This window comes from Capsicum annuum, chromosome 4, assembly GCF_002878395.1.
Source record: "Capsicum annuum cultivar UCD-10X-F1 chromosome 4, UCD10Xv1.1, whole genome shotgun sequence".
In the NCBI taxonomy this organism is placed as follows: Eukaryota; Viridiplantae; Streptophyta; class Magnoliopsida; order Solanales; family Solanaceae; genus Capsicum; species Capsicum annuum.
Genome location: NC_061114.1, coordinates 36,311,022 through 36,321,893, shown reverse-complemented (window position 1 = coordinate 36,321,893; position 10,872 = coordinate 36,311,022). Strand labels below are relative to the sequence as shown.

The window sequence follows — 10,872 nt, the reverse complement described above, 5'->3', positions numbered from 1 at the left end:
TCAACGGGGCTAACTAGGGATATGCACAAGGGTAGGTAAATGAGGTCTAATAATTTAGCTATCAACAAAAATACCTTCATCATTTCCTAAACCCAGCATCCTTTATTTCACTTCATAATCACAATGGGATAGTTCTAGAAATCACTATGCATGTAGAATAACTAAAAACCTCTCTCACTCTTGGTGCATTCTAGAATCAAGTCGAATCCCTATGGTTTCTGATCTCGCACTTGTAAAATTTAAATTTAAGTTAACAAATTAAAAATTACACCTATTGGGATTAAATGTCTACATTATCTCTCTTTTTAATTCATGACATGATTTTATTTGAAAATAAGTATGTTCCAAGTTAAGCAACCACATGGCCCAACACAAAGCATTTCTCATTAAAGTTGTGATTCGGTTCTTATCACTTCTCAATTTCCTATGACTAATTCCCCTTAAGATGGTAGTCATCCATCCATCATAGGGGAGGACACCTAACTATGATGACTCATTGAGAATTGCCTAGAGGGCAAAAAAAATTTTACTCCTACTTTAAACAAAAGTAATTAGTAAGAACATAACTAAGAAGCAAAGTACTACTAAATACTATTACAGACCATGTAGCTCTAAATAGTTAGAATGAGTAAATCCAACACACACAAAAAAAGAAAAACATCCAATAGAATGAAAACATCCAACAAAACAAAAATATCTAACAAAATAAAATAATAAAAGTAGAAGGAATAAGATACCACCACCCCACACATAAAATAAAGCACTGTCCTAGTGCTTCAAAGTAAACCAAGTATGAGGTGGGGAACAACTCCTTGGTCTTATCTCATCCATGTCATCATTAGACTCTAAACTATAGGCCTAAGATCCTAAGTCTTGGTCATTGGCATCATCCTTCTCATATAACTCTAAATTTGAATCACGCAATCAATGCTCCTCGTCAGTGGGAACATCATTATCTACTGACTGTATAAAGTCTGGACCAATACACAACATGGTCCTAACATGAAGTCCAAGAGGATAGTCAAGATCAATATACCAAATCTCTTATTGTGTCACTGGGCATCCCTCTATCCTCAACTGCAATAGCTATAGCCCTTATATCTGGGATGTGATTGCACCGTTCCAAGCCTGACACTCGAGAATAGTATTAGACCATGAGTACGAATGATCCTCTTAGTACAAGATAAATCTACTTGATGAGTGTCCATTGTGGCTTATAATCAAGGTCTTTCTCCTCTACACCAAAATCTCTCAAAAACTGGGTTAGTAAACCACCAAAACCATACTTGTGCACCACCTAGAACCTCTCTATCTTCAGATCCAAAATAATGACAACACCTACATTCACATAAATATCATCACACATTAAGTCATAAATAAGTCATACTCTATTGTATGTCACCTCATTAAAATGTGTCCCATGAATGAGACAATCATCAATGATCTTCGCCCACATACGGACCTCGCTGTTTATCTGATTGTAGGGGAATGTTAGGTGAATACCACTATATTTATGATGTATCCCCCTAGCTATATATTGGTTCCAACATAATAAATAGTGGATGTCTTCATAAGGTAGTTCAATATTCATTTGCTTCAGAGGCTCATCATCTACCTCATGTGTACCTAGAAGGACATTCAAAGAATGAGCAGTGAAAGTTACCACCTGGCCTCATATATTGGCTTCTAAATCCCTTTCCTGTGGGTCCCAGTTTGTGTAAAACTCCCTAATAAGGCTTAAGTTGCACTCATGGGGCCGCTCAAACAAAAAGTTCATGTGTAGCTTCTCTATGCAGAGTACTGTGCTGGGGAACTCTCTCAACATACTGGCTCAATCAATTAATTGGTCTGCAGAATACTTAGACTTATTGTACCTTGCATACCACTTCTTTTTAGCCTGTACAACCCATCTCATGTTGTACCTCCTGGTTTGCCTATGTGAGATAGACGGAGGTCGGGGCACATGACCAATTTGCATATTCATTTTGTGTGCCACCTCAAAAGGTCCAACCAAGCTCTTACCCTTTTTCTAAGGACTAGACATCTTACCTTTTAATCATAATATTCAGCAAACAAATCAAACAATGCTCCTATTTTGAACTAGAAAACACTAAGCATGAGAAAGTGTTAAAGCCACCACAAACTTAGTTGCTAGCACAGGCGCCTAAGTATGAGAACCAGGATACTCAGACTTCCCATATTCAATATACATTTTGTATAAGAACAACTCCTCATATATTAAGAAATCATTAATTTAGGTCGTCATTCAATCTTATGGCATTTTTAATCCATATCACTTCATCAAAAGAAATTTAGGTGTTCCATGTCAATATTTTGATAGAACCACACCAACATGCACTCATACATTTTCAAAATTTAACACATTTACACTAGTGCATTAAAAATTTCAAGCATAAACTCAAATCAATGTCATACGTATCACATTTTTGTAGCAACCACTAAATGTGTGGAGATTTACAAACCACCCCATACTTAGTTGTTATCATGGTAGTATAACATAACAACCCCTAAGGTACTTAGACTTCCCTTGTCAACAATGTACACTACACATGATAAAGTAAGTTCCACTATTTAACTCACACTTTCACTAAACATTTTACAATCATGCAAGCTACCCACATGGGCTATATTCCACTCACAACTCATGACATTAATCAATTTTCACAAAAATGGATAAGCAATGCACATATAGTATCATGAAAATTTAATAGCACAAATATCATTTATGAACTTAAAATATCTCACTAAGTAGCAAGAAAAGAAATTATACACTTTAATTATGCATAAAAGAAATTCCCTTCTTACACACAAATAAATCAAAGAAATAAGATTATAGTTGTGTTGAAGAAGATGAGTGAAAAGCTTCTTGTTGTTTGATTGAAAATAACACAAAATAGAAGAGATAATTTAGGTTAGGGAATTAGAGGGTGGTACAGCTAGGTTTCCTATGGGAGAGGGGAATTAGGAAAAGAATAATATATATAAAACAAAGGATGAGGAAGAGGATCGGTTATTGGGTTTCAACATGGTATGGGGGGTCACATCATGGGGCTTAGTGTATGGGATATCCCTCGCACCGTGTTACTTGCTTCACTAGACGAGGCCTCACACTACTTTGGTTATTTCACTAGAATTAGCCTCACGTTGTGGGCCCATCATAAGGAGCTACTTAAAATTGCATATTTCTCCATGGATTTTTGCATTGTGGGGAAATATTTCATTCCCTTTTTACTTTTTCACCTTGTACCTTTCTATAGTGCGTATTTTACCTAAACAAAAGTTTTCCCTTAACACAGTCTAAGTTATTTCTTGTTTTCCCTCATGCCGCTAAGTTTATCATTCCTGCACACTAATAAAAACAACAAAATTACATAAGAAAATATAGATTGCCTCTCACTCAACACCAGAGTTTTGGGTAGTGGCACAACACATATTTTTGTATTTTTTCTTTCTTTTCTATTTTTTTATCTTTTTCTTTAAACAATGAAGAAATAAACTACACTATTACATTACATTATGGGTTGCCTCCCACGTAGTGCCTTAGTTTACATTGTGGAACGACCCAACTCAACTTCATTCATCTGGAAAGGTGATGGACGTCTTGTACTGATCCCAATGATCTTTCCAATAGTACTTCATTCTCTATCCATTCACCATGAATTTTACACTCTTATCCTTTGTCTAAGGTTCAACAACTCCATGTGGAGTCATTCTCATAACTTGAAATGGTCCAGACCACTTGGACGTCAGCTTACCTGGAAACAACTTCAACCTAGCATTGAAAAATAGCACAAGTTGTCCCAGATCAAAAGTTTGATTCACTATATGCTTATAATGCCACCTTTTGGTCTTTTCTTTATATAATTTTGCATTTTCATAGGCATGTAAGAAAAACTCATCAAGCTCATTCAATTGCAACTATCGTTTTTCCCCTGCAACCTTCATATCAAGATTCAACATCTTTATAACTCAATAAGGTTGATGCTTAAGCTTCACAGGTGAGTGACAAGCCTTTCTATAAATAAAGTAATAAGAAGAGGTCCCAACGGAAGTCTTAAAGGTTGTCCTATACGCGTATAATGCATCATCCGTCTTCTCTGACCAATCCTTATGCTGTCCATTTACCGTTTTCTATAGAATCTTCTTAGTCTCTCGATTAGAGACCTCCACTTGGCCACTAGTTTACGGGTGATATGTTATGGCCACTTTATGCCTAACACCATATTTATCCAATAATTTTTTGAACCAAGTGTTCACAAAGTACATACCTCCATCATTGATAATTTCTCTAGGTGTACCAAAATGAGAGAAAATATGCTTCTTGACAAAGTTCATAACTACTCTTGCATCATTTATGAGGAAGGAAGCAGCTTCAACCCATTTGGACACGTAATCAATAACTACCAAGATTACACTTTAACACAAGATGGGAGAAATGGCCCCATAAAATTTATACCTCAAACATCAAATAGCTCAACCTCTTGAATATTATTTAGGTGCATCTCAAAGTGCCATGATATTGTTCCCAAACTTTGACATTGGTCACATCCCCTAACAAAATAAACAACATCTTTGAACAATGTTGGCTAAAAAAATACTGACTATAATACTTTTCTTGCTATTCGCTCACCACCCTGATAGACCCCATAAGGAGATGAATGATAATTTTGCAACACTTGTTTAGTTTAGCTTCAGAAACACATCTACGCACAATCCCATTAGCACCTTGTTTAAAAAGATATGGATCATCCCATATATATGTACGAGAATCATATAACAGCAGCTTTTTTCTCTGTTGACCAATAGCTTCGAGAGGGTAAACACCACTTACTAATAGATTTACAATATCTGCATACCAAGAAATCTCACACACATTATGTGAGAATAATTTCTCATCTATAAAATATTCTCGGATGCAAAGTGTATCATCAGCAATGTGATCATGACTATTAGGCCTTGACAGATGATCTGCTACTTGATTTTTAGCTCCCTTTATGTCACGAACTTCTAGATCAAATTCTTGAAGCAAGAGTATCCACTTAATCAACCATGGCTTTACATCTTTATTCTTTAATAAGTATCGGATGGCCTCATGGTTCGTATGAATAATTACCTTTGTACCCACCAAAATAGATTTGAATTTATCGAATGCAAAACAAATGCTAACATCTCCTACTCTATTACTGTGAACTTCACCTGGGTTGTGTCTAAGACTTTACTTGCACAGTAAATAGAGTTACATACCTTGTCTTTTTGTTACCTCAACAACGCCCCCACAACCAAATCACTGTAATTACATATTAACTCAAATGGTAATGCCTAGTCAGGAGAAATAAATATGGGTGCTTCTATTAACCTTTTCTTCAAACCCTCAAATTCTTGCTAACATTCAGTCCTAAAATCAAACTTACCCTCTTTTTCCAACAACTTTAACATTGGACATGCGATCTTTGAAAAGTCTTTGATAAAGCACCTATAAAATCTAACGTACCCAAGAAATCTTCTCACTCCCTTCACTAACACTGAATCTAATAGCTTTATAATAACTTTAACTCTTTCTGTATCTATTTCAAGTCCTTTATGTGACACCTTATGACCAAGGAAGATTCTTCCTTGACCAAAAAGTGGCACTTTTCCTAGTTCAGTATAAAATTTATCCCTTCACAATGGAACAAGACTCTATCTAGATTCTGCAAGAAAACATCAAAGGAGTTACCATTGACAGAAAATTCATCCATAAACACCTCTATAAATTCTTCCACCATATAGTAGAATATAGCCATCATGCATCTATGGAATGTTGCTAGAGCTTTGAAAAGGAAAAAAGTCATACACCTGAATTCGTACATGCCATATAGATTGGTAAATGTGGTTATTCCCTGATCTTCTGGTGCTATTGTGATTTGATTATACCCTAAATGGCCATCTAGAAAGCAATAGCAGTCCTGTCCTGCTAACCTTTACAACATTTGATCGATGAATGGAATGTGATAGTGATTTTTCCTGGTAGAATCATTTAATTTCCTGTAATCTATATAGATATTCTATCCAGTAACTGTACGGGTTGGAATAAGCTCATTATATTTATTAGTCACAATGATCATACCTCTCTTATTTGGGACACAGTGCACTGGGCTGACCTATTTATTGTCTGATATAGGATAGACTATCCCAGCATCAAGCCACTTTATTACTTTCTTTCTGGCCACTTCTTTCATCGCTGGATTCAATCTTTGCTTGTTGGACACTTTCTTTGTATCCCTATACCATATATATTTTGTGCATACAAAAGGATGGATTGATTTCTATGATGTTCAGCATCTATTATCCAATTTCTTTCTTCCTTATTTTCAACATTGATAATGCCTCTCTCTCCTATACTTTAGACAAACCTGCAAAAAAAATCATAGGCAAAGTATCATCATCACCAAAGAAAGCATATTTTAAACGAGGAGGAAGATCCTTAAGATCTAATTTCGATACTTCATCAATAGATGCATTAGGAGATGGTCTAATCGGCATATTCAATAATTTAAACTCAGTAACTCTAGTGTTAATTAATGTCAAATCCATAATTTGCACCATTTCAAGTGCCTCAAGTGGGTTATTAGACAATAGAAGGTGGAACTCAAATACAAGGTCTTTAACTATTATAGCTGATAATTATTCATATATAGTAGGCAACATCATTGCTTTGTACACATCAAAGACCTCAACCTTGTTATGAACTCTTATAGTTATCTTCCCTATAGCTACATCAATAAGAGATTGTCCAGTTGCTAAAAATTGATAACCCAAAATAAATGGAATGGATAAATCATCATCAAAGTCAAGAATGACAAGATCCACTAGGAAAATAAGCAATCCTACTTGCACCAATACATCTCAATGATCTCGTCAGGCCTAACAAGGGGCATGTTAGGTAACTGCAAGATAATAGTGGTAGGTTTGGGACTCCCAAGACCCATTTTTTTGTACCAAGAAATGGGCATTATATTATTGCTTACCCTCAAATCACATAAAACCCTGGTACTAATGGATCATCTGATGGTGATCTATAAAGTAAAACTACCTGGATCTTTCAGCTTCGTAGGCAATTATTTCTAAATCTTGGATGTGCACTCCTCAGTAAGTTTTACTATAGCATATTTTGTCAAAAAATTCTTGTTTGCCACTATGTCTTTAACATATTTTTCATACATTGGATCACACTGCAAGATATCAATACGAGTGAGACTGGCATGAACCTACTTCAAAATCTCTAAAAACTTCTTATAACTAGTCTCCTCTTGGTGCTTCCGAAGCCTTTGGGGGAAGGTGGAGGTAGAGTTTTCTTCTCCACTTTGGTTTCATTACTTACAGCATTTTCTTCAACCTTTTTCTTCTTATTCTTCTCACTAACACCATAAGTAGCCTTGGGATTTAATTGGTCAGTTTCCAACTCCTTAAGTTGAAAACTACTTCTAGTAGTGAGTGCATTTACCTATTTTAGATTTTCCTCAGTATCACTAAGTAGACCTCCCTAAGGTCTAGTGTTTTGTGCTCTTGCTATTTGACCAATTTCCATCTCTAAATTCTTCAGAATCAATTATTTATTCTTCATATCTGTTGCCAATTGGGATTGAGCATCTATTACTTAATGCAACAACTCTTCCATAATTAATCTAAACTTATTGTTGCTGGTTTTGTTTTACTGGCCCCTTGTACTAATTATCGTTCTACACCTGGTTTCTTCCCCATGAGAAATTTGGATAATTCCTCCAATTCAGATTTTAAGTATTACCATAGTTCTGCAACCCTTGATAATTAGAATTCTCCACATAATTGACAAAATCTACATTAATTGCACAAACATCCATTATATGGTCGTTACTTCAAAAAACCTCACACCATGCATTCATCTATTTAACTGGATTAGTTGCGGATTCCATTTGTTTAACCCCCAATATGATACTATTGAATTGATTAGTAATCTAATTTTTAGTACAGTAAGCAGAGCTGATAGAGTAGTGAACTGATCTACCTCTAACATGCCTGAAACCTTCTAAGGTGCACTCCTTGAGTCTGTATGCCACTCAGGATTCAATTGAGAAATCTGATTCAGCAGTGTATATGATTCATCATAAGTCTTCTCAAGATCCTACCCATCTTCTACTGAATCTATGAGAATATTGGTGTTGGGCTCAAGACCTTCTATGAAAGTATGAACCAATACATCATTAGACTGAAGATGATGAGGGCAATTTCTAAGTATGCCCTTAAATCTCTCCCAAGCTTGGTATAGATTTTCTCCTTCTTTCTACTTGAAACTCAGAATCTCACTTCTTAAACATATTGTCTTCTCTAATGGAAAGAATCAAATAAGGAACTTCTGAGCCAAATCATCCCAGGTAGTGATGGAGTTTGGTGGTTCGGTATATAACCAGCTTTTTGCTTCCCCAATTAAAGAAAAGGGGAAAAGCATCAGTCTGACATAATTAGTAGATACACCAGTAGGAATATAGGGATCACTAATTTCAAAGAAAGTCTGTATGTGCTGCTGAGGATCTTCATGTGAGAACCCTACAAATTTTCCACTCGAAGACAACATATGTACCGTATTCTGCGTCAATTAAAATCGACCACACATCTCTAGCTTTGAATACAATTAGTACCATGGTTTGTAAGATGGATTGCCACTTTATAAATATTCATAGCTTTTTATCGAGTAGGAGTAACTGGAATAGCCAGAGCTGAACCACGTGCAACATTTGGATCAATTGGACTAATAAGATTAGGATCTCCTTGCCCTTCTATTTGAACTTTCTGGATTGGATTGTGAGATCTTCTCCTCTGATGAAATGTCTATTCTGGTTTTGAATAAGGCTCTACTAACTCTCTATCTTTTGCCAGCCCAACACCTCGCTAGTCCTGCAAAAGTCAGTCACTAAGATGAAGTCTTTAGAACTTAAAATAATTATTAAAAACAAAACATTTAGAAAATTACTAATTATACTAGTCCCCAACAATGGCGCAAGAAACTTGTTGTGGTCTAACATACACGCAAGTGCATCGTACCCACATGGACTATGTAACTAGCAATTTAACCAATTTTAGTCGACAAGAATGTATTAAGTATTCTAAAGTATCAAGATGATTATGAAGTCTCAAGTAAAATTATAATTAATAAAGAAATAACAAATTGCGATAACAGCAACATAAGCAGGGTTGTAAACAATAATAGTGAGAATTCCAGGGCTGAGACACTTTTAACAATCTTACAAATCTCTATTCTTATCGTAGAATAGTTGATTATCGGGTTATTGATTCACAGGATTTAGAGTATGATCTTGGTCTCTTGATCCTTTAATCTTCTACCTAACTTGAGATTACAACTACATCTTTGAGCGGGGATGCAATATTCCAATTAGATGCACTAAGCAATCTTCCTGGAAGTGAACCAAAAAAGGCTTCTAGATATATCTCTATCCTAGATGCCAATCCAAATTCCATATTTTATAAATAATAAGAACCTTGTTCCTTAACCTCCTCGTTCTAACCTATGATTCTCTTCTCGAATTAACATAGGAATATATGTTTATTTTAATGGTTGTCAATCATTAGAACAGTAAGCATAAGAGATTAAGAATAACCCATACTATAATTCAACAATAAACTATGATAAATAATATCAAAGTGCAATCATTTTTTTGGCCTCAACCCCAGAACAAGGGTGTTTAGCCACTCATGTTTGAATTCAACATCAAAATGAATAATTAATCATACCAAAAATTAATTTTGGAATAATGAATTTCAAAGAACCCAAAGAGAAGTATTGAAAGTGTTTCTGCCTCTGTTGTACGTTTCCAAAGTAGTCTCAATTATGTTTAAGTATTTTTTTATAATAGGATAATTTTTGCCTAGTAGGGAACCACCTCCGCATCACGAGGGCTAGTCTACTAGAGTAGAGGTCGTGCCACATTTCCTAATCCACTAAAGTAGGGGTCGAGCCATGTTGCTTAGTGCACTAGACTAAGGGTCGCGCTGCGGGCCAATGAAACCCCCTACTGGAAGTCACTTCTTTTAAGCAAATTTACTCCTCCTCAGTTCATAGGTTCTTTCTTTGATTTAGACACAAAATATATGCTTTTTGAGGTCGTTCCAATTATTTTCAAGTTCATACAATTAATCCCAAAGTGTCAATCATCACTTGCTTTACGTCATGCATCAAATTTCATCCAATTCCATCAAAAATCGACCCTATATCACTAATCATGTCCATTAGCTAAATTATGCAATTACACATCAAACACATTAAGAATAGCACCTTTTAGCTTGTATAAAAAGTCCTATTATAGGTGAATATTGTTGATTGGACATATAAATACACCCAAGATCACAGATCCTCTATATTTTTTGTCAGTGCAGCCGCCATCGCAAGTACCTGACACAGCCTGACCTGGCACCCTATTGTAATAGGCATCCCAAGTCCAACCAGGACTGGAGACCACCCCTGTTACCTAACCCAACCAACCTAAGCATATCCTTAGTCGGATGAATCCCGAACGTATAACATGATAGCTTATTCTACTAATTTTTGGACTCTGGATAGGCCTAGGACTGTGACCTACCTAAATAAGTCCAACCGTCTAAACCCATACCAATAACCAATTACCAAACCAACCATGATCCAACAATGAAAATAATAACTAAGTTCCTGTCCATAACATAATATAAAGAGATGAAACAATCATACTAAGGATGAGACCACTATCGATCCCACCTATTCAAGAACATAGTAGTCACACAATCCTCTAACAAAAAGAAAAATAATATTTTGTTGGGGCATACCCCGAACCATAGCTAAAACCA

General features: G+C 35.6%; 1 non-coding gene across 1 annotated transcript; it reads left to right on the top strand.

Annotated features, from left to right (window-relative positions):
• Positions 1 to 8,246: 8,246 nt before the first annotated feature.
• Positions 8,247 to 8,353, top strand: LOC124898223. The gene has a single exon (XR_007055199.1). It is a non-coding gene; the product is annotated as a small nucleolar RNA R71 (small nucleolar RNA).
• Positions 8,354 to 10,872: the final 2,519 nt, after the last annotated feature.